Source organism: Narcine bancroftii, chromosome 1, assembly GCF_036971445.1.
Source record: "Narcine bancroftii isolate sNarBan1 chromosome 1, sNarBan1.hap1, whole genome shotgun sequence".
Taxonomy (NCBI): Eukaryota; Metazoa; Chordata; class Chondrichthyes; order Torpediniformes; family Narcinidae; genus Narcine; species Narcine bancroftii.
The window spans coordinates 453,823,537-453,847,319 of record NC_091469.1 but is presented as its reverse complement, the minus strand read 5'-3'; positions in this window follow the sequence as shown (position 1 = coordinate 453,847,319).

Sequence of the window (23,783 nt, the reverse complement as noted above, 5' to 3'; positions counted from 1 at the left end):
AGGATTCTCCTAAATAGAATAATACCTAGTGTCGCCGAGAATATTCTCCCAGAATCACAGTGCGGCTTTTGCGCAAACAGAGGAACTACTGACATGGTCTTTGCCCTCAGACAGCTCCAAGAAAAGTGCAGAGAACAAAACAAAGGACTCTACATCACCTTTGTTGACCTCACCAAAGCCTTCGACACCGTGAGCAGGAAAGGGCTTTGGCAAATACTAGAGCGCATCGGATGCCCCCCAAAGTTCCTCAACATGATTATCCAACTGCACGAAAACCAACAAGGTCGGGTCAGATACAGCAATGAGCTCTCTGAACCCTTCTCCATTAACAATGGCATGAAGCAAGGCTGTGTTCTCGCACCAACCCTCTTTTCAATCTTCTTCAGCATGATGCTGAACCAAGCCATGAAAGACCTCAACAATGAAGACGCTGTTTACATCCGGTACCGCACGGATGGCAGTCTCTTCAATCTGAGGTGCCTGCAAGCTCACACCAAGACACAAGAGAAACTTGTCCGTGAACTACTCTTTGCAGACGATGCCGCTTTAGTTGCCCATTCAGAGCCAGCTCTTCAGCGCTTGACGTCCTGTTTTGCGGAAACTGCCAAAACGTTTGGCCTGGAAATCAGCCTGAAGAAAACTGAGGTTCTCCATCAGCCAGCTCCCCACCATGACTACCAGCCCCCCCCACATCTCCATCGGGCACACAAAACGGTCAACCAGTTTACCTATCTCGGCTGCACCATTTTATCAGATGCAAGGATCGACAACGAGATAGACAACAGACTTGCCAAGGCAAATAGCCTTTGGAAGACTACACAAAAGAGTCTGGAAAAACAACCAACTGAAAAACCTCACAAAGATAAGCGTATACAGAGCCGTTGTCATACCCACACTCCTGTTCGGCTCCGAATCATGGGTCCTCTACCGGCATCACCTACGGCTCCTAGAACGCTTCCACCAGCGTTGTCTCCGCTCCATCCTCAACATTCATTGGAGCGCTTTCATCCCTAACGTCGAAGTACTCGAGATGGCAGAGGTCGACAGCATCGAGTCCACGCTGCTGAAGATCCAGCTGCGCTGGGTGGGTCACGTCTCCAGAATGGAGGACCATCGCCTTCCCAAGATCATGTAATACGGCGAGCTCTCCACTGGCCACCGTGACAGAGGTGCACCAAAGAAAAGGTACAAGGACTGCCTAAAGAAATCTCTTGGTGCCTGCCACATTGACCACCGCCAGTGGGCTGATATCGCCTCAAACCGTGCATCTTGACGCCTCACAGTTTGGCGGGCAGAAACCTCCTTTGGAGAAGACCGCAGAGCCCACCTCACTGACAAAAGGCAAAGGAGGAAAAACCCAACACCCAACCCCAACCCACCAATTTTCCGCTGCAACCGCTGCAACCGTGTCTGCCTGTCCCGCATCGGACTTGTCAGCCACAAACGAGCCTGCAGCTGACGTGGACATTTATCCCCTCCATAAATCTTCGTCCGCGAAGCCAAGCCAAAGAAATGGTGGGGCACACTCGATGGGCTGAATAGCCTATTTCTGCTCCTATGTCTTATGGTCAACAAAGTACTTCTGAAGAATTGTCATTGTCATATGGAGATGGGCAATCATTGCGCACTCAACAAGGTCACACAAACTGCATTAGGATAAAGAGCTGGTAATCTGTAAAAATAATGTTGATTACAAGATAAATATTCATCAAGGCACTGGAGCTAACCCCCTTGTTCTTCAGAATACCGTCATGGAATGATTTACATCCAACTGTGTGCAAACAAAGCCTGAATCTAACATTTCAGTGAAAGATGGCAACTGCAACAATATGACACTCTGATTTTATGTTCACAGCTCTGAGTTCAGCAGGAATCAGTAGCTTTTCTGACTCTGATAAGGAACAACTGACACTCCACCACAGGTTCCACAAGCAAAAATCACCAAAAGCTATTGAAATCTGAACCAACTGGTCCAATTTCGCTGTTAAATAACAGTCAGAGTGGGGGCCTGACTGATATTTTCCCTTCCAGATCTGAGATATGTTGAGACTATAGCCGCTTTCAGGTGCTTGGACGTAGATAATGCACTGGCAGACTCAGCTGGGGGACTGCAGCTGGGATGTTCAGGTGGCCACGGAGAAGATGCCTTTCTGTTACCTGAACATGCCAGCTGAAGGAGAGCCGCGTCCAAGCGAAACCTGGCTCCTGTGGACTGCTGCTTTGAGATGCAATGGGGGATTCCCCAAGGTGGAGAAATACCTACAGGAGGAGGGTTAGTTTAGGTAAGTGCTCCTCTTGGCTGGGTTCTCCACTTTCAGGTGGCCACCCGCCAGCTGCATTGGGGTGCAATAGGCAGCTTTACAGTCGGTTATTCTGGCCACCTGAAAGCGGCTTATTTGTTCTACTTCAACTGCTGTCCTGCTTCAGTCAACTAATCAGCACGGTGCAGATATCTGGTATTTCACGACCATATCTCCCCTGAATCTTAAAACTGAGACAAGGTCATCTGCACATTTTTATACTTCTGGTTCTTTTCAATTGATATTGCATTTGATTGAATTTCATTTGAAAATACAAGTGATTAGTGTAGAACTAATTACTTTCTACTAAGCTGTATAATTCTCTGATTCTCAAATGTTTATGTGCAAGAAAGGAGAAGTTGTATAAGAAGTCAAACAAGAAGTTTCAAATGCAATGCACAAATGTGCTGGAGAAACTCAGCAGGTCACACAGCATAACCAATGTTTTAGGTCAGCACCCTTCATCAGGAATATAAGAAGACTGACTAATTGGATTTGAAATTTGGATACCAATAAAATATTTACAGAATACTCACTCAGTTAATCAAGTGCACTCTTGGTTTCAAAATGGATAAGAAAATAATTTTTACTGCTTTTAATAGATATCTTTTAACTAATTTTGTCTATAATATAAAAATCCTGCCTTACAATGTTCTGTGTTATAAATGTACAGATCTGGAAAGAAGAGTGCAGCAACAGGTCATGTTATAATTTATCCTCTGTGGCGGCTCACCACTAGACAGGCAAACCTGCCCCGCTTGTAAGCAACACGGCGGGGCAGCTGGCCAAAATGTGGATGTCGGGAGTGTTCCCTTCCTCCCAGCATGGGGCTCAGAAGCCCGCACTGAGGGACCACGTGACGCCCGGGTGACGTCAGCACCCTCCAGCGCGGTTCTCAGCCAGGTCCGGGCTGGGAGTATAAGTACAGCCCAGCAGCCTGCAATAAACTAGTCTGCTCACTGAGCTCAACCCGTCTGGTTGTTTGTGTGTCATTGCAGGATCAGTGTAGCTGCTGCTACAATTGGTGTCCCCAACTCCTTCAAACGTCTTTGAACCCATCATGAGCGAGCCTGGGATCTGCGCTATAGCCGAGAAACTGCCTGAATTCTGGGTTCAGGAGCCAGAGATCTGGTTCGGCCACATGGAGGCTCAGTTTCACCTCCGCCACATTTCATCTGACACAACCAAATTCTACCATATGGCCGCTGCCCTGGACCAGGCCACTGCCAGACGCATGCTGCACCTTTTACAGCACCCACCCACCGAAGACAAATATGAGACCATCAAGTGAGTGCTTACCGGGTCCCTTGGACTATCCAGACACCAGCGTGCCGCTCGGATGCTGCACCTCGTCACCCTGGGGGACAGGTCCCCGATGGAGCTGATGGACGAGATGCCCGCACTCATGGGTGAGCAAACCAACTGCCCACTTTTCAAGCGCATCTTCCTCGAACATATGCCCGGGGACATCTGGCCACTGCTAGTTGAGGAGAGCTTCACCGACACGAGGAAGGTCACCCAGAAGGCCCAAGAGCTATGGCTCGCATGATTCCCGGAGGGCTCAGTAATCCAGCACATCATGAGGCATGGGCATGACCATGCCAAGCCCGCCCCTAGCGCTGCGATAGAAAACCTGGCCCCTGCAGGGGCCCCCAAGAGCATAACCAAGGCCACAGCATCCGCTCCAGGCCTTTGCTTCTACCACCAGCACTGGGGAGCCAAGGCTCGGAAGTGTTGTCAGCTCTGCTCATTCTAGGGAAACCACCAGGCCGGCCACTGTTAATGGCTGTGGCGGCTGGCCAAGGACACAGCCTCCTCGACCTGCGGGAATCAGTCAGCGGCCGGTGGTTCCTCATTGACACTGGAGCCCAGATCAGCGTCATCCCGGCCACGGCTGTCGAGTCCAGGAACCAACCTCATGGACCTCCCCTCCATGCGGCCAATGCAACGGCAATCCAGACGTATGGAGCCAAGACAGTCCACTTCCAGATCGGCCAACAGAATTTCACGTTGAGGCTCATCGTCTCGTCCTCCTGACTGCCAACCTGGGTGTAGACTTCCTACTCGTACACAGGCTTCTGGTGGACATTCGAGGTGGGCGCCTGGTGGATGCCCGTACCTTCCAAGCCATCCGCCACGATGCCTCCTGCTCGGACCAACCACAGTTGGCCACAATCAGCACACCCAGAGACAAGTTCCAGCAAATCCTGGACGAGTTCCCAACAGTCCTCAAGCCACAGTTCTCTGCTGCCACACCATGGGGTGTTCCACCACATCCCCACCCAGGGCCCACCGGTTCACGCCAAGGCACTCCGGCTCCCGCCTGACAAGTTCCAGGTAGTGAAGGAGGAGTTTTCGCACCTGTTGGAGCTGGGGATCATTCGGCAGTCCGACAGACTGTGGGCCTCGCCTCTTCACCTGGTCCCGAAAGCCTCCGGCGGCTGGCGTCCCTGCGGAGACTATTGACGGCTCAACGAGGCAACCGTTCCTGACCATTACCTCATCCTTTACATCCAAGACTTTACGGCCAACCTGTACAGTGCAAGGGTTTTCTCCAACGTTGACCCGGTGCGGAAATATCACCAGATACCCGTGCACCCTGAGGACATACCCAAGATGGCCATCATCACCCCCTTTGGCTTGTTCGAATTCCTGCGCATGCCGTTCAGGCTCAAGAATGCCACTCAGGCCTTCCAACGCTTCATGGACTCTGTGGGCAGTGACTTGGATTTCATCTTTATTTATTTGGATGACATCCTCGTCGCCAGCAAGGACCGGGCGCAACACAAGCCCCACCTACGTGCCCTTTTCTCCCGGCTGGCCAACTTCGGCCTTACCATCAAAGATTCCATGCAGTTCCTGGGCCGTACCATCACAGCCAAAGGAGCCACACCTGCCGCAGCGAAGGTTGCTGCTATCAGGGAGCTCCCACGCCCAGACAGCCTCAAGGGGCTGCAGAAGTTCGCGGTTATAGTCAACTTTTGCAACTGCTTCATCCCGGGAGCTGCACGCATCATGCAGCCACTATTTGCCCTCATCGCGGCCAAACACAAGATGCTCGCTTGGAACCCAGAAGCCCGCGCCGCATTAGAGGCCACCAAAGATGCCCTCGCGATGGCCACCATGCTTGCCCACCCACACACCGACCTGTATATGGCACGCTCTGTCGATGCCTCCGCCGCAGCCGTCGGTGCCGTCCTGGAGCAGCAGGTGAATTGACATTGGAAGCCGTTGGCATTCTTCAGCCGCCTGCTCCGGCCGCCAGAATGCAAGTATAGTGCCTTTAAACGCGAGTTACTGGGCATGTACCTAGCGGTGCGGCATTTCCGCTATTTTTTGGAGAGGAAGACTTTTACCATCTTCACCGACCACAAACCCCTCACCCAGGTGCTCACGATGGCAAAGGATCCCTGGTTAGCCTGCCAGCAGCGTCACCTTTCCTTCACGTCGGAGTTTTCCACCGACCTTCAGCACAAGGGGGGGGGTAGGACAACGTGCTTGCCAATGCACTCTCGTGACCGACCATCTGCGCGTTGACACCCAGCTTCGACTTCATCCAGCTCACCCAGGACCAGTAATCTGATGAGGAGACGAAGGCCTTCAAGACCACCATCACGGGCCTGTGGTTCCGAGACCTCCCGACTCCGAGCGGCAAAGGTATCATCCTATGCGATATCTCCTTGGGCACCCCGCAGCCAGTGGTTCCCCAGCAGTGGCGCAGGTAGGTCTTCCGTCACATCCACGACCTTTCACATCCGTCCATCAGGTCCACGGTCTGAATGGTTTGTATGGCATGGGCTGCAGAAGCAGATTGTGGGCTGGGCCAAAACATGCACCCATTGCCAGACGTCCAAGGTGCACAGGCACACCAGGGCACCCATACAGGAGTTCAAGTGCATCCAGAAATGGTTCAGCCACATTCACGTGGACATCGTTGGGCCCTTACCTGTTTCCTGGGGCAACTGTTACCTGTTTATGGTGGTGGACCACACCACTCGTTGGCCCGAGGTGATCCCGATGCCAGACGCCTCCACTGACTCCTGCTCCCGAGCACTGTTGCATGGTTAGGTCACCCGGTTCGGTGTCCCGGGTCACCTCACCAGCGATCAGGGTGCCCAGTTCACATCTGCGCTCTGGGCACAGCTCGCCAACAGGTTGGGGATCCAGCTACACTGCACCACAGCCTACCACCCGCAGGCCAATGGACTGGTTGAATGTCTGCACTGCCACCTTAAGTCGTCATTCATGGCCCACCTCACCGGTCCCGACTGGGCAGACAAACTGTCTTGGGTGCTCCTGGGCATCCGCTCCGCTCCCAAGGAAGATCTGCAGGCATCATCTGCTGAGCTGGTCTACGGTGCGCCGCTGGCACTATCTGGTGAGTTCGTCAACGCACCTCACAATCCCCAGCTGTCGCCGCATGAACTACTTCCTCACCTCAGGGCACGGTTGGACTCGTTCGAGTCCAGGCATGGCACCTGCCCATCTCACATTCCCGGCGAACTGCTTTCCGTGGAGTACGTTTTCGTCCGACGGGGCCCAACCGCAGCACCTCTGGATCGACCGTACAAGGGGCCGTACAGGGTTGTACAGCATTCCAGCTCCACGTTCACACTGTTTACCGTGGACAGGCTGAAGTCAGTGCACCTCGATCCCATCGAGCCCATGGTCGTAGCCCAGCCCAAGAAGCAAGGCCTCCCGGCACAAAAGGACATTGGCGCCAGTTCTGGGGGAGGGGGCTGTGTGGCGGCTCACAACTAGGCAGGCAAACCTGCCCCGCTTGTAAGCCACGTGGTGGGGCAGCCGGCCAAAATGTCGTTGTCGGGAGTGTTCCCTTTCTCCCAGCATGGGGCTCAGAAGCCCACGCTGACACCTAGGTGACATCAGCGCCCTCCAGCACGGTTCTCAGCCAGGTCCAGGCTGGGAGTATAAGTACAGCCGAGCAGCCTGCATTAAACTAGTCTGCTCACTGAGCTCAACCCGTCTGTTTGTGTGTGTGTTATTGCAGGAGCAGAGTAGCTACCGCTACACCACTATACAAATGAACTATCTTTACCTTATCTGTTTCCCTTTATGGCTCCATTGCTTCATCTACATATCCAATGTTAAAATGAATGCTGACATAGTTTCCACTTCATCTAATCTTGGAAGTAAATTGCTCAACTTTGCAACTCTGTCCGTCTTTATTTTCAAAATCATATATATTTAACCTTGTATCAATGCTTCCCATTACCTGACATTTTGAGGGAGCTAACATCATTCAACATTATGTTTCTCAGTCAGTTCATTAAAATGTCAGGATTCTCCCTTGTTCTTCAAGTGGCTCCTTCAGACCTTTTATGCCCACCAGAGATGGGAGGTGGACTTCTGGTTTGAAATCTAAGAGAGCAGCTGTAAGAGTAAATATTGTGCCTGAATGACAACAGTGAAACTTGAACCCACAATCCGCAGATTCAACAGGAACAGATCAAAACCTGAGCTACAGTTGACACTGGGTGGGTGGATGGTAACTGAAAAATTTATATTCCTTCGCTGCAGAAAACTAAACATCCACTGTTTTGCCAGGATAAAATCATTCAAGAGTGCTTCATAAAATGATAGCAAAAAAAAGTCGTAGCACTTTTTTTATTTCGATAATTTTTTTTAGTCTTCCTTAGATTGATTTCTGTAATTTGATGGATTTGAGAATAGCTTCACTAGTTAAGATTAAGAACCTGACTTGGACTTGTCACTCACAGACGAGGTCTGGGATATTGTTTTAAATATGATAAATGAATCCTCCTTCTGTGTGTGACATTGTTTATTGTAGTTCAAGGTGGTGCACAGAGCACACATTTCAAAACTTAAACGATCTAATTTTTATTCATTATGTGATAAATGTAAAATTTTTGAGGCTTCATGGAAGCACATGATTTAGACGTCCTTTGATATAAATTATTTTCAAACTTTATCAGTTATTTTAGGGTCAAATTAGAACCATGCCCCTTAATTGCTCTATTTGGTTTTCTCAATAAAAGTTAATATTATTGACTCCATCTCAGAAGTGATACCTCATTGATATCTAGACAGGCAATTTTGATGAAATGGAAAGACAACTCTCCACCTTCTCATACTGAATGGTTACAGGAGGTCAAGTGATTCCCAAGTTTAGAAAAAATCAGATCCAATGTTGAAGATGTAAAAGTGAATTTTTATAAGACATGGGGCCCATTCATGGAGTATTATCATTATGTAACAAATTAGGGTGTTTGGATGCTCCCAAACAGCACTGTCTGGCTTCCAACTGTTATCTTTCATTTCCTGAGTATTTTAGATAGACAAGTAAACCTTGTTTCGAGGGAAGGGTTTGATTAATAGGGGGGGGTGGTTGTTTCATTTTTTTTCTTTTTGTTTTCTTTCTTTTGAGATATTTTGTAAAAGGGGTTTGATTGAGAGGAGTATGCACAATTTACATATATATCATTAAAGTATTATTTGAGAAGTACAAATTGTTTGTCTTTTCTTATCTTTCAATCTATGTATTGGATCAGCATCTGTGCATTTTTTATATTAAACTCAATAAAGATATTTTATGGGAGATTTTTTTTTAATTGAAACAGATAGTAGATTTATTATTCTTTAAAGCCTATTGGCACCTGCCTGAATGTTAAACTGCGCATGAACATGATGATGCATTAAGGGTTAAATAGAATCAGATAAACCTTATAGAGTTGATGGTTGTTCTACTCCATGCAATAGAAAAGGTTGGATTAGAAAGAGGAGGGCCATATGTTACAAAAGATTGCTTATCCCCACACTCTTTAAAAGGATTGTTACTACCCAGAAGCTGAAATAACAAGGGGGGGGGGGGGGTAGAATGGGAGGAAGGACAAGCAAGAGCATGTGCTTCAGGAGACATTGAAATGATTTGTGGCAGAGGATTTTACTTTTGACTTTTAAAAGTTGGGATTTACCTCAGGCAAATGGTTAATTTAAATTTCCTACATAGATATGAACTTTGATGGGTTGTAAATGTGAAGAAGTATGATAGAAATGTAATTTGCTTCTGGGCAGGGGGAAATGGTAATACACAGAACAAAAAATATGGTCCACAAAGATTTTTTGTTACTGAGAAGTAAGCTGATTAATTATTCAAAGTTCCAGACATGTAGAAATACAACAGAGGCCTACTTCTTCCCCCCACGTTAATTATACACATCTCCCAAGGATCAGGAAAGTCATTCTTCAACAACAATATAGTTCTTGATCTTCAATAGAAAAGGAAAATAGATCAAAAGTTAGATTATATTTTTGAAGGTTTATCACTATTTTATATGTTGCAATGTTGAAGATGAACTATTGCTACCAAGAGACATGCAAAATAATTGGAAACATATTTTACTGTCCAGAATGCAACAGCAATTTTTATTTTTGATTTAATATGCAAAGTACCAGTTTTCATCCCTTAACAAATATATCATTTAACAAAAATTGCAGCCCAACAGTGGGGAGCTCAATTTCCCAGTAACACTTGTTTATCGCATATGTATCTTGACTCTTGTAAATTTGTTCTCAATAATGCAAACCTCCTTCAGTCTTTTGATGTCTAGTGTTTGCATTAAGTCCTGATTGTGAACTTTGTTAGGATGTAAATATGTAAAATGCTCAAAGCATTTTTGCAAGGGAGTATCTTACAACACATGTAATCATTTATATTTTCCACTCGATCATTTATTCTTTTGTTGATTTCAACTCAGCCATTGTCCTTTGCAAAAAGTTGAGTTGAAACCAACAAAAAAGAAATTAATATAAATATAATACAGAAAATAGGATGAAACACTTCCGTAAAATCCCCACCTCTGAATCTCTCAAAATTTGAATTGGGAGATTTGAATAAATGTGGCCGAAAGTCACTAAACATTTTCCATTAGAGCCAGTTGCAAAATTACGGCTTATAAATGAGGAGATTGCCAGGCAATTTGGGCAGAAATACACAAAATTGCTGGAGAAACTCAGCATGTCTTACAGCATCCATTAGAGGCAAAGATATATAACTAACGTTTTGGGCCTGAGGCCTTCGTCAAGCCATAAGCAGAAAGACACCCGAATAAAAGGGCAGGGGGAGGAGGGAAGAAAGGGTGGGGGAGGAGCATAGGCCAAGGGTCAAGATGCCATAGGTAAACATGGATAGGAGGGCAGGAGAATAAAGCTAAGAATTAATCAGGGGAAGGGGTTAGCTCTGTGAATGCAGAGCTGGAAGAAAAGAGACAGAGGATTAAGGAGAGAGAGAGAGAGAAGGAGAGGGGACCTGAAGGAAAGTAAACACAGGGAGAGGAAACAAGAGAGATGGAGGTGGGGGTGGTGGAAGAGAACTTGATGTTGCTGCCGTCTGGTTGGAGGATGCCCAGATCAGATGGTCAGTGCATGAGACTGTGGACGACAATGTCAGCATGGGAATGGGATGAGGAATTTAAATGAATTTTGGGCAGGGAGTAGTATTTTTCTTTGGGGTTCTCATAACATTCTCATACAAGGGCAGAGTTCCTTGAAACCTTAACACTAATTTCAAAATTAGCTTATTACTTATATGATCAGGTAAAGATCTGGCAAATGGAGATTGGCATTGAACCATGTGGAACTATCCATTTTGGCAGGGGAAAGACAGAAGCATTTTTCATTAATGCTGTGATATGGCAGAGGTCTAAGCACCAGACAGATCTGGGTGTCCTTGTGCTCAATTCATAAATATCCAGGAGGTTAGAAAAGCTAATCAAGTATTTTTAATTATCAATAGGATCATTGAATATAAAAGGAGAGAGGTGGAGCTTGAGCGAGATAAGATATTGATAAGAACATTGCCAAAACTTGGTGTCCTTATTTAAGTAAGCTATTAATGTATTGGATGCAATTCAGAGCATGTTTTTTAGACTAACCCTTAACCATTAGAATTTAAAAGAATAAGAAGCAACTTAATTGAAGCATATGAGATCTTAAGGGGTGTTGACGAGATGGATGTGGAGAAGGTAGCTTAATTTCAAAAATAAATCGCAGAAATCTGTAGATTCCCTGATTGAAGTAAAAACTCAAAATGCTGGAGAAACTCAACTGGTAAAACAGTGTCTTTTATGAAGCAAAGGTAAAACTACATAACCGACGTTTCGGGCTTAAGCCCTCCATCAAGTTTGAAAGTACGTCGGCAGTCCTGCTGAACGTTGTGCTGTCTTGCTTTAGTCCTACTTACCTGCAATAGGCCCAGACCCCTCCAATTCTCTCCCATCCATATAGCTAGAATACCTACCTCTGTCACTTTGTCTGGTAGCTCATTCCATATGCCCACCACCCTCTGAGTGATGAACTGTCCCCTTACACCACTTCAGAATTCTACCCCCTCATAATATCCTATCCTATGCCCTCTCAGATTCTCTTACTCTTGGAATCTACTCTTAACATATTAGTGACCCTCATTCATTTACAAACTTCAATAAGATCCTCTCTCAACCTCCAATGCACTAAGGAAAACAATCCCAGTATTTCCAATCTTCTGTAATCCTGCCAACAACTTTCTAACCCTATGTATACCTTTCCAACACTGTAGTATCCTTCCTAAAGCAAAGTGACTTAAACTGCATGCAATATCCCAAGAGTGGTGAAGAATTATGAAGCAAATGCTTTTTCTCTAGGGATCATGGATTGTTGGAACTTTCTTCTTAAAAGGGTGATAGAAGCAGTCTTGGAATATTTTGAAGATTCTTGATAGGAAAGAGAATGATCAGCTATCGGGATATGTGGGAATGTGAAATTTATGTCAAAGTTAGATGCACCTGCTCCTTGTATGTACAATTGTCTGTTTTTGGCTCCCACCACCACATACTGGTTGCATTGAGAAAATAACCCTGTTTTAATCAGCCAACAAATACAAATATAATTGTAGTGGATAGATGGGCTACCTTCTTCACATAGAAGTTGGTGAGTATCTGGAGCAAGATGCTGGAGGAAGTGCTAGAAGTGGGCACTACAGAAATCTGAAACAAAAATCATTGCACTAGGCCAAGACCCCTCCAATCCCCTCTGATCCACGTAGCTGGACTAAAGGTTGAGGTGCTTGCATTTTGGAAAGGCAAACCAAGATAGGACTCACACAGTAAATAGTAGGGAACTGAGGAGTGTGGAGGAACAAGGGATCTGGGAATACAGCTACATTATTTCTTGAAAACAATGTCACAGGTAGACAGGGTTGTAAAGAAAACTTTTGGCATCTTGGCCTTCATAAATCAAAGTATTGAGCACAAGAGTTGTCATGTTATGGCGAGATTGTATAAGACACTGCTGAGGCTAAATTTGGAGTATTGTGTGCAGTTCTGGTCACCAGACTACAGGAAGGATACCAATAAGATTGAAACAGTTTAGAGAAGATTTACTAGGATGTTGCCTTCAGGAGTTGAGTTACTGGGAAAGATTAAACAGGTTAGGACTTCATTCCTTAGAGTGTACAAGAATGACGGGAGATTTGATGGAGGTTTACAAAATTATGAAGGGAATAGACAGAGTAAACGTGAGTAGGCTCTTTCCACTTAGATTAAGAGAGATAAATACAAGAGGATGTAGAAAGGGAAAGGTTTAGGGGGAAAATTAGGGGGATCTTCTTCCCTCAGAGAGTGGTGGGAGTGTGGGACAAGCTGCCATCTGATGTGGTAGATGTGGGCTCATTCTTCCTTTTTAAGAATAAACTGGATAGATACATGGATGGGAGAGGTCTGGAGGGTTATGGAATAGGTGGAGATAGTGGGACTAGTGGAATGATGTCACGGCAGAGACTAGAAGGGCCAATTGGCCTGTTTTCTGTGCTGTAGTGTTCTTTGGTTCTATGCAGACTGTAAACAGCCTAGAGGTGTGGGAGGCTGAAAAGGCACAGAGAAGGCCAGGTATATTAGGTTGGATATTAAAATTGGAGGCCCATTTTAAAAAATGCTGAATGTTAAATATCACAAGAGAGCACGATAAAAGCATACAAGCACAGGAATTAGTTAGAGGAACAGGCCATTCAGATTCTCAGATGGACTTCTCCATTTAATAAGGACAAAAGTTTAACACCTCATTCCCACCCACTTGCAATAATCTTTCATCCCCTTGCTGATGAAAGATCTATCAACTTATTCTTCACAATTAATCCAAGACTCTACTTGTACTGTCCTTTGAGGAAGACTGTTTCAATGACTTAATCAAGTTGTCTCTCATTCTTCTAATCTCCAGCAGCTACAAGCATGGTCCATCCAACATTTCCTCAATCTGCCTAATGCATTCTTTTAAGATGTGGAAAAAAATTGGAGCCTGAGGAAAACTCAAGTAATCACATGGAGAATGATCAAAGAATGCACGCGCACGCTTCTGAAGGTCAGGATTGAACCTGGTTTGCTGGTGCTCAAGGGAGGCAGCTCAACAAGCTGTCTCACTGCACCACCGTGAGTTGTGAGGAGGATGCAAAGATTGTGCCAGGAGATAGAGATAGAGTAAAAAAAAATGTTGGCAGATGGAATACAATAGGTAGAAAGGGGACGTCATCCATCCTGGTGGGAAGAGTAAGAAATACTCCATTTCCAAAGTACCTTTGGTCCTTTATTTAAATTTGAATGTTGAACGTGATCTTTCAAATATGAGCTTCAAGGATCCTGCTTGATCTATGAGTTGGCAAAACATTGTGGGCCAAAGGGCATGTATAGGCTGTAGTGTCCTATGTCCTATTAATCCAAGGTTACCAAATGGGTATGAGTCCTGTGATTCAATTTCTCACCTCTCCTACATTTTAATAGGAAAACATTGCCGAGAGATTAATCTTCAAGCAACATCACTTAGCAGGGAGTTTATTATGCCTCCAAAATTCAATTCTAATTAAGTCAGTGAACTAAAGTTCGAAAGAATAAGACAATACACCATTGCTACTCCATTTCGCATTTATCAAGCTAAATGAGGAGAAATTTCTGAGCACCAGTCTCAAAATTTTCAACATATTTTGTGGATTCACTGAATCAAATGTTTGAAAAAATTTACCACTACCTTTTCTTGGCAAGTGAAACATCTAAGTTTCAATATGAAGAATTAAACAAATAGTTCAATATTTTAGAGACTACATTTAAAATCCATGCACTTCTTTTCACTTGGACTTCAAGCCTTCATAAAAAAAAAATCTGAGTTTATACTGCATTCTTATACTCCCTAATCTGAACAGAGATTTCAACCATAACTGAACATGTTTGGGATACAACATTTCTTATTACATGACAAAAATCTGAATTAAAATGGAATGATTCCCGAATCAAACTGATGGGTAAGAGAGTGCTGATTTAATAACTCAACCTGAAATTGCTGTCCATTGTCTCCTTGTGCCCTCATTTACCTCACTGATTGTGAAGTCCATTTGCAGGCCTTCAGCTTCATGGTGTGATACAAACAGTGCTGGATCAACAGCAACACCCGGATGAGCCACAGACCAGAAAAGCCCTTGACCCACACCAGTGAGCAAACAAGGGAAGAGAAACAAAAGGGGGTGTGGTTATGTGTTTTGATTGAGCTCTCCATGAAGAGTATTAAAAAAAGGTTAAAATTTTAAAATCAAGAATTTTTTTCACAAAAAAATGGATAAAACAAGTACTAAGAAACCAAGGCAGCTGAAAACAAAAATCAAGAAAGTTTCTACTCAGCCAGGAACATTGAACAAAAGCCCGAAAAGGAGAGGCATAAGAGTAGCCCTCGAGTCCAGAAAACCCTGGCTGGTGGTGGGGGGGGGTTGGGACAAGAACTAAATATTATCCTAGAATAAATGGAGAATCTGAGCAATTGATCTGCAGGCGTCAAAAGTTTAATGAAAGACATGACTGAAAGGATGTCTGAAGTTAAAGAAATCGTTGAAGACTTAATGGAAAGAATGAACCAAGCAGAAGTAGACTTTGTAAAATCACCAGATAAGCTAAAAGCTTTGGAGAAGGTGCAAAGAAATAGGAGCTGGACAGATAAGGTTTGCTGGACAAGAATGACCACATAGACAATTTTAGCAGACAAAATAATATTCGAATTATCGGATTAAAAGAAGGAATTGAGGGAAGAGATCCAGTGAACTTATTTGAAACATGGGCAGTGGAGAAGACAAATTCAGAGAAAAATTACATATTGAAAGGGCTCAGTGGATCCTTGGACCAAGGAGAGCAGGTGATCAGCGACCACGACCAGTCCTGGTAAAACCTTTGAGTTACCGAGAACAGGAGACAATTCGGGGAGAAGCATATGAATACTCCAAGCAAAATAATGCCTGCCTGACTATGAAAAAGTGCTATTTTTTCAATATTTTAGTCCTACTTTGATTAAGCAAAGGAAGGAGTTTGACAATGTAAAAAGACAATTGCATTCCAAACCCTTGAAATATTCAATGATATACCCCACAACTCTGAGGGTTGAAGTAGTAGAAGGTAATTGGTGATTTTTCAAGACTAAGAATGAGGTGGAAGACTTCCTGTGAGGTTTATGAAAAGGCTTAGGTTGCCAAAGAGGACTGTGAAGAATGTTTATCATGGGATTCAGTAAAAGTTTTTTTTTAAACCATCTTGTATTTATTGTTGAACATAATTTTTTTTTTTAAATGTTCATGGAGAGCTCAGAAAAGAGTGAAAACTTGGGGAAATTAGTAGCAGGGTGGAGACTCTGGTCTAAAGGGGAAATGGCACCCGGAGAGGAGCATCCTTAAAAGAGAGGGCTAAAGGGAGGGGTTCTTTTTCCTTGAGAGATTCCGTAGGCTTTGCACATGCTTTCGGGGTTTCCTTTTTACTTCACTGTCAGGGAAGGGACATTGTATGTGTTTTTTTAAAGGGGAAAGATCACTATTATTTAAACAATCAAAAATATTTTATTTTTAAACAATATTTGTTTAAATAATCAATATGGATAGAATGTCAAAATTTATTAGTCTTAATGTTAATGGGATAAATGGGCTGGTGAAAAAGAATGGGTCTTGGCACACCTATTAAAGACAGATATAGTCTTTCTACAAGAAACACATCTTACTAAATCAAAACACGCTAAATTATAAAGAGGATAGATGGGACAATTAATATTGTTTTCATTTTGCTCAAAAGCAAGAGGAGTAGCAATTTTAATTAATAAGAATATACCAATAATAATAGAAGAGACACTAACTGACCAAGTCAGAAGATTTGCAATGGCACATTGTAAAATTTATGCAGAATCATGGACTTTTATGAATATCTATGTTCCAAATAATGATGATAAAGCCTTTATGAAAACTGCAGAGGGAACACAAAATATCCTGGTTGGAGGAGAGATTTAAATTTCTGTCTAGATCCAAGACTAGATAAATCAGCCAGAACAGTAACAAGGTCAAAAGCTGCAAAAATAACATTATCATTTCTGAAGGAATTAAATTTGATTGACATATGGAGGCAGCTTAACCCTGTAGAAAGAGACTATTCATTCTACTCAGTGGTACATGATTCACACACAAGGATTGATTTATTTTTAATGTCTGCCCAGTTAAAAAGTAGAGTGGTAAAAACAGAATATTTGGTGAGACTTATCAGATCATTCACCATTAACTATTGTGATAATGGGAAAACAAGAAAGTGTGTAAAGATGGCACACTATTGAAAAGGAAAGACTTCTGTGCATTTATTAAGAGATAGATAGAACTATTTTGTGAAACAAATCTTTCTGCTACTTTAATAGCTTTTTAATATGTGATACACTTTAAGCTTACTTAAGAGGACAATGATCTCATACAAAAAATCTTAAGAGAACATGCTACAGAATTGATGGGTTTAGAGAATGATATAACAAAAAGAATATCAAAGAACAGGGTTACCAGAAAAATAGGAAACTGGTAGAGAATTTAAAAAATTGTAATATAACACATTACAAATGTATAGAATGGAAAAAATATATATTAAAACTAAACAATAATATTATGAATTAGGAGAACGGACACAAAGTTTTGAATTGGCAGGTAAGGGCAAAGTAGTCATCTAGGATGAAGGCCGAGTCCCCCCGCACACTGGGCCCGGTCTAGTAATATACGCATGTGCGAGTCCCCGCACATGCCCGGCTCTTCCGTAGCTCGCATAGGTGCGCATGGCCGGATCAATGGCTGCATACATGCATCCGCTACTGCACACATCGCTGCGCAACTTCGGGATGCTGACCGCACAGTTCACCTTGCTCAAGTGATAAGCCAGAAATGCCTGGAACGTCGGCGCCATCTTGCACGTCAAAACGCAAGGTAGGTGCCGGTGTTATATTTAACCTGCTGATAGAAGTCCTCGGAGGCTTGGGCAATGCTTCACTCGAGTCCTGAGGCTCCTTCTGGAAGGCAGGCGGAACTTCTTCACACTTTCAGTTCATTTAAATGTCATTTCTTCACTAGTTGTTCTTTTATTTTCTTCATTGCTGCTGTACTTAGTGTTTAATCAACTTTTTAACACTTTTAAAAATGTTGTCAAACTCTTATAAGTCGGGCTTTAATGAGTTCAGTCGGGGAGAGGTGTCTTCCCACGTCTTCTTCCTGCGCCATCTTGCCACACCCCCTCCTTATTTGCTATTATACATGTCTGACCTGGCTGAATCCTTGATAAAATTACAAGCAATATTAGAAAAATGTGGAAGAATATCAGGTTATAAAATAAATATGGATAAGAGTGATTTAAGGCCATTGAAATGTTTTGATTATGTAAGATATAAAAAATGTAGCAGATTTAAATGGAAGACAGATGGAATTGAATATTTAGAAATAATGACAGATAATAATTTATAGAATCTATACATTTAATTATACTCCTTTTTTAGAGAAAGTAGGAAAAGATTTACAGAAATGGGAAGTCTTGTTCCTTACTTTCAGACTTGGTCAGTCAGTGTCTCTTCTATTATTATTGGTATATTCTTATTAATTAAAATTGCTACTCCTCTTGCTTTTGATATAATTGTCCCATCTATCCTCTTTTTAATTTAGCATGTTTTGATTTAGTAAGATGTGTTTCTTGTAGAAAGACTACATCTGCCTTTAATTGAAGAGTAAATTGTATTAAAATGAAGATGATGCCAAGATTACAGTATCTTTTTCACTACCTAAATTTTAAAAAAATAATTATATAAGGCCATTCCTATGGAATAACAGAGTGTCGAGAATTTCATTGGAAAAGCTAATGGGCTTATAAACTGGAAGGACGTAGGCTTCTGGATTAAAAAAGTATTATTTATCAGCACAAGCAGGATTTTTATCATTCTTCAAAGGAGACAGTCCCCCCTCTTGGATCCGAATGGGAATGAATTCAATAAAAGAGGGGACAGCAAATGACTTTATTTACAAGTGGAATGTTAATTTAATGACAAAAATAAAGATGGATAACCCTATATTAATGCATATGATTAGAATATGGCAGAAATAAATGAGTGTATTGGAAAGAAAGCAGGACACCATCATGTACTGCTGCCCATGAATCTGGGTAACAAAATATTGAATTCCTTGCCTGACAAAGGAATAAGATATATTGATGACTGTTATGTGGAGGGATCTCTTATGTCTTTTGAACAATAAAGAAATAAATACAGAGTAGCTAATGGGACTTTCTTTTGTTTTCTCTAGCTAAGATCATTCCTAAGAGAAAGATGGTGGCCAAACTTGGTCCCACCTGAAATTAGTGAAATGAAACGAATGATCTGGCTAAGAAATACACCTAAATTTATAACTAAGATGCATTATGCTCTCCAGAATGAAAGAGCAAAAGCAGGTTTACAGAGATTGAGAGAGAGAGAGAGAGAGAGAGATGGGAGTCAGATCCAGGAGTTGAAATAATGGAAAGAGATTGGTGTTTGGATAGCATGACATCAATTATAAATGCAGGATATAGATTAATCCAATATAATTTTTTTACTCCAATTATATCTCACACCAGAGAAGCTGCATAAATCAAAACTCTAAAATATCGGAAATGTGTCTAAAGTGTGGGATAGAAATAGGAACGTTTTTACATGCTTTGTGGTCATGTGTGAAGGTGAGACCTCTCTGGCAGGATATTACTGAAATATTAACAAAGATAACAGGGATGGCCTTCATGGGTGACCAGGAGCTTTATCTTTTGGGTAATTTTATTGAAATAAGCAATAAATTAACTAAATGCCAAATTTCATTTGCTAAAATAGCCTTAGCAGTGGCTAAAAAATATATTGCAATTACTTGGAAATGTGGCTCCCCTCTACAAATAGCACAATGGACTGCTGAGATGAATAGTTGCATACCTATGGGAAAAGATACATACAATGAAGTATTTATCAAGATATGGCAGTCATATTTGGATCATGCAAGGGCCCAATTATAATTATAACTGCAATAATAGAAAGGATAATATCAGTTTCTGCTGTAGTATAACTGCAAGTGACTTCCTCATAATTTTTTTTTATGCTTAACATAAATATGAGCCCTGACGGTGTTTGGATTTATATTGTGAAAAGGGAGGGGGGAGGAGTTGTTTTGTTTGTTTTCCGTGAAAGTTTTACATATATATAATTACGCACGCGCACGCATTTTGATATCAAAGAGTTTGCTATGTATATTTATGGAAAAACCCCAAAAACATAAAGTATTTTAAAAAAACACAAGAAATGCCGATAGTGGAGTTGTGAATGAACAAGGAATAGCGGAAGGGACTTGCAATAGAGAAAAATAGATTGTCAATATTTCAGGTCAGGAACCTTTTTCAAGACTAAGATGGGAAAGGGAGAAAGTAAGCATAAAAGGGTCATGAGGTAATAGACAAATCAAGGTAGGAGAAGTGGAGAGACCCCTGGGAAAGGGCGTCAAGGGAAAAGTGAGCATGGGAGCAGAAGAAGAAGAGACAGAAATAGTGGAACCAGATCAGGTGGAGGTTACCTGAAATTGGAAAATTCAATGTTCATGCCATTGGGTTTCTGGCTACCTGGGCAATATATAATATGATGTTCCATAAGCTTATGTTTGTGTCCAGTTTCCCCATTTAGAGGTGGAACAAACTGATACATTTACCTTTCCAAATCTGTTGATAAATCCAAGACTTCCACAATTGACAGTGATATACACCAGGCCAAAATCTATGAATATTACTTGGAAATGATGGCATGTCACTGGTTTCTATTGGAACCTCAGGCTTTGGTGGGTTATTAAAAGAAAATGAAAAATTAAAGAGCATTTTAATTTTCTTAATAGGTAATAATATTTCATTTTCCCTTCTATCCCATAATTTAAATGTAGTGAATATATCAGTTTGAATAATTGGATCCTGTTCATTTGCTGCAGCCCCAGCTTGTCCAGACACTCCTCTTCTTCTGTCTCCAGCTCACTTTTGTTTAAAGTGTCCTCTTCTGAGACAGTGCTTGAAGAGTTTGATGACCTTGTTTTGTTTTGAATATGAGCTGCATTGACAAAGATATTTTCAAAATTTTAAGTTTACGGGCACTCATATTCACTATAGAATATGTAAGTCAACCTATACGCTGGCTCCTTTAAGCAATGGCATGAGTGAATGCAAGGGAAATAATGAACAGAAAAAGCAATATTACCTTGCCTGTAAGTGCAAAGGATCTATGAACAGGTAGAAGGGACAGATGGCCCGTAAGAAATTAAAATTAATTTGGGCTTTTTTCTTCAAATTCCAGAGCCAAACAACCTCTATTTTCTGGAATTCACTTCAATTGTAGGTTTGACCTCCCCTCTCCATAGTCTATAATGTTCTTGGGGCTACATTTTACAAACTTAACATCTGGAATAAAAATGTCAGCACAGTGGGAACAATGAGAGTGCATCTTATCCAATTGCAACTAGATTCACTTCTAACTCAACGATGATCTAAGATTCTGGTTTGAATGTACCTGAGGCAGTTCAATTAGCGTAGTGGATAGTATAGTGCCATTACAGTGACTTGAGTTTGAATCTGCTGCCATCTGTGGTTGCATGGGTTTTCTCTGAGTTCCTCCCACATTCCAACATCCAGGTTAATTAGTCTCATGGTTGTGCAGGCTCGTGGGATGGAAGGGCATCTTACTATGCAGTATCTCTAAATCAAACAATAAAATTAAAAATAATAATAATGCCAGTTTATTTGTGCCAGAGTTTTGGAGATCTGTTGCCAACCCACCTGGAAATAGAGTGAAAACAATCCAGCTTGTGTAGGCCTTAGAATCATAGGAAATACATCAAGGAAGTCCATTCATACAGGTCACAAAGAGAACTCTTCTATCTAACCCTCCCTTTTTTTTAACGTGATCTGATAGCTTAATGCACTTCTGGTTTCTTCCTGTATTGCCCTTTCAGGTAGTGAGTTCCAGATAACCATCACTTTCTGGGTGATAAAGCTTGAACTAATATTCCGTCTATTTTTTCCACAAATTAGCTTGTCCCTCCATTTTTGGTCCCTCTGCTAAAGAAAATACTTTCCGGTCAGCTATTTCTAGGTGCAGTACTCCGAATCATGGGTCCTCTACCGGCACCACCTACGGCTCCTAGAACGCTTCCACCAGCGTTGTCTCCGCTCCATCCTCAACATCCATTGGAGCGCTTTCATCCCTAACGTCGAAGTACTCGAGATGGCAGAGGTCGACAGCATCGAGTCCACGCTGCTGAAGATCCAGCTGCGCTGGATGGGTCACGTCTCCAGAATGGAGGACCATCGCCTTCCCAAGATCGTGTTATATGGCGAGCTCTCCACTGGCCACCGTGACAGAGGTGCACCAAAGAAAAGGTACAAGGACTGCCTAAAGAAATCTCTTAGTGCCTGCCACATTGACCACCGCCAGTGGGCTGATAACGCCTCAAACCGTGCATCTTGGCGCCTCACAGTTTGGCGGGCAGCAACCTCCTTTGAAGAAGACCGCAGAGCCCACCTCACTGACAAAAGGCAAAGGAGGAAAAACCCAACACCCAACCCCAACCAACCAATTTTCCCCTGCAGCCGCTGCAACCGTGTCTGCCTGTCCCGCATCGGACTTGTCAGCCACAAACGAGCCTGCAGCTGACGTGGACTTTTACCCCCTCCATAAATCTTCGTCCGCGAAGCCAAGCCAAAGACCTCATAATTTTATACAACCCAATAAAATCTCTCAGCAGTTTTATGCGTTCCAAAGAAAATAATCGCAGTTCGTCCACTCCTTTGTCATTGTTTTCAATTTTGCTAGCTTGGTAGCATCATAAATCTCCACTACAACCATTGCAATCCAATTAAATCTTTCCTGTAATGTGATGATTAGAAATGCACCTAGTACTCGAGATGTGGCCTAAATACTTTTGTGTACAGATCAAGGATAATTCTCCTTTTATATTCTAATTTTGGGCTAATAGCCAAACGCATACCAAACACTTCAATAACATTTTTAACCTGTCCTACTCTTTTAAGAATCTGTGGACATACACTCCAAGGTCCCTCAGTTCCTTCACATCATATAATAGTTTTCTTTACATTGTTGCTCCTCCTCAAATGCAACATCTCACACTGGTAAAAGACAAATGTGATACATGCAACTCAAAGTGTACTACAGCAGCATCAAATTTAAAAACGTACTTTCATTTAAAATAGAAAATTATGTCATCAAATAGAGTACTCTTTCCAAGTTTAACACTGCCCCCCCCTCCCCCCCCTGCCCACCCTTAAGGCAGCGTTATATATTATTGTACTTACTTTTCATATAATTGATACCCTCTCCACTTGGTTATCTCATATATTGAAGAATTGGAGTCACACAAGATAAACAGATATATTTTTTCTTTGGCTTGGCTTCGCGGACGAAGATTTATGGAGGGGGTAAAAAGTCCACGTCAGCTGCAGGCTCGTTTGTGGCTGACCAGTCCGATGCGGGACAGGCAGACACGATTGCAGCGGTTGCAAGGGAAAATTGGTTGGTTGGGGTTGGGTGTTGGGTTTTTCCTCCTTTGCCTTTTGTCAGTGAGGTGGGCTCTGCGGTCTTCTTCAAAGGAGGCTGCTGCCCGCCAAACTGTGAGGCGCCAAGATGCACGGTTTGAGGCGTTATCAGCCCACTGGCGGTGGTCAATGTGGCAGGCACCAAGAGATTTCTTTAGGCAGTCCTTGTACCTTTTCTTTGGTGCACCTCTGTCACGGTGGCCAGTGGAGAGCTCGCCATATAATACGATCTTGGGAAGGCGATGGTCCTCCATTCTGGAGACGTGACCCATCCAGCGCAGCTGGATCTTCAGCAGCGTGGACTCGATGCTGTCGACCTCTGCCATCTCGAGTACCTCGACGTTAGGGGTGTGAGCGCTCCAATGGATGTTGAGGATGGAGCGGAGACAACGCTGGTGGAAGCGTTCTAGGAGCCGTAGGTGGTGCCGGTAGAGGACCCATGATTCGGAGCCGAACAGGAGTGTGGGTATGACAACGGCTCTGTATACGCTTATCTTTGTGAGGTTTTTCAGTTGGTTGTTTTTCCAGACTCTTTTGTGTAGTCTTCCAAAGGCGCTATTTGCCTTGG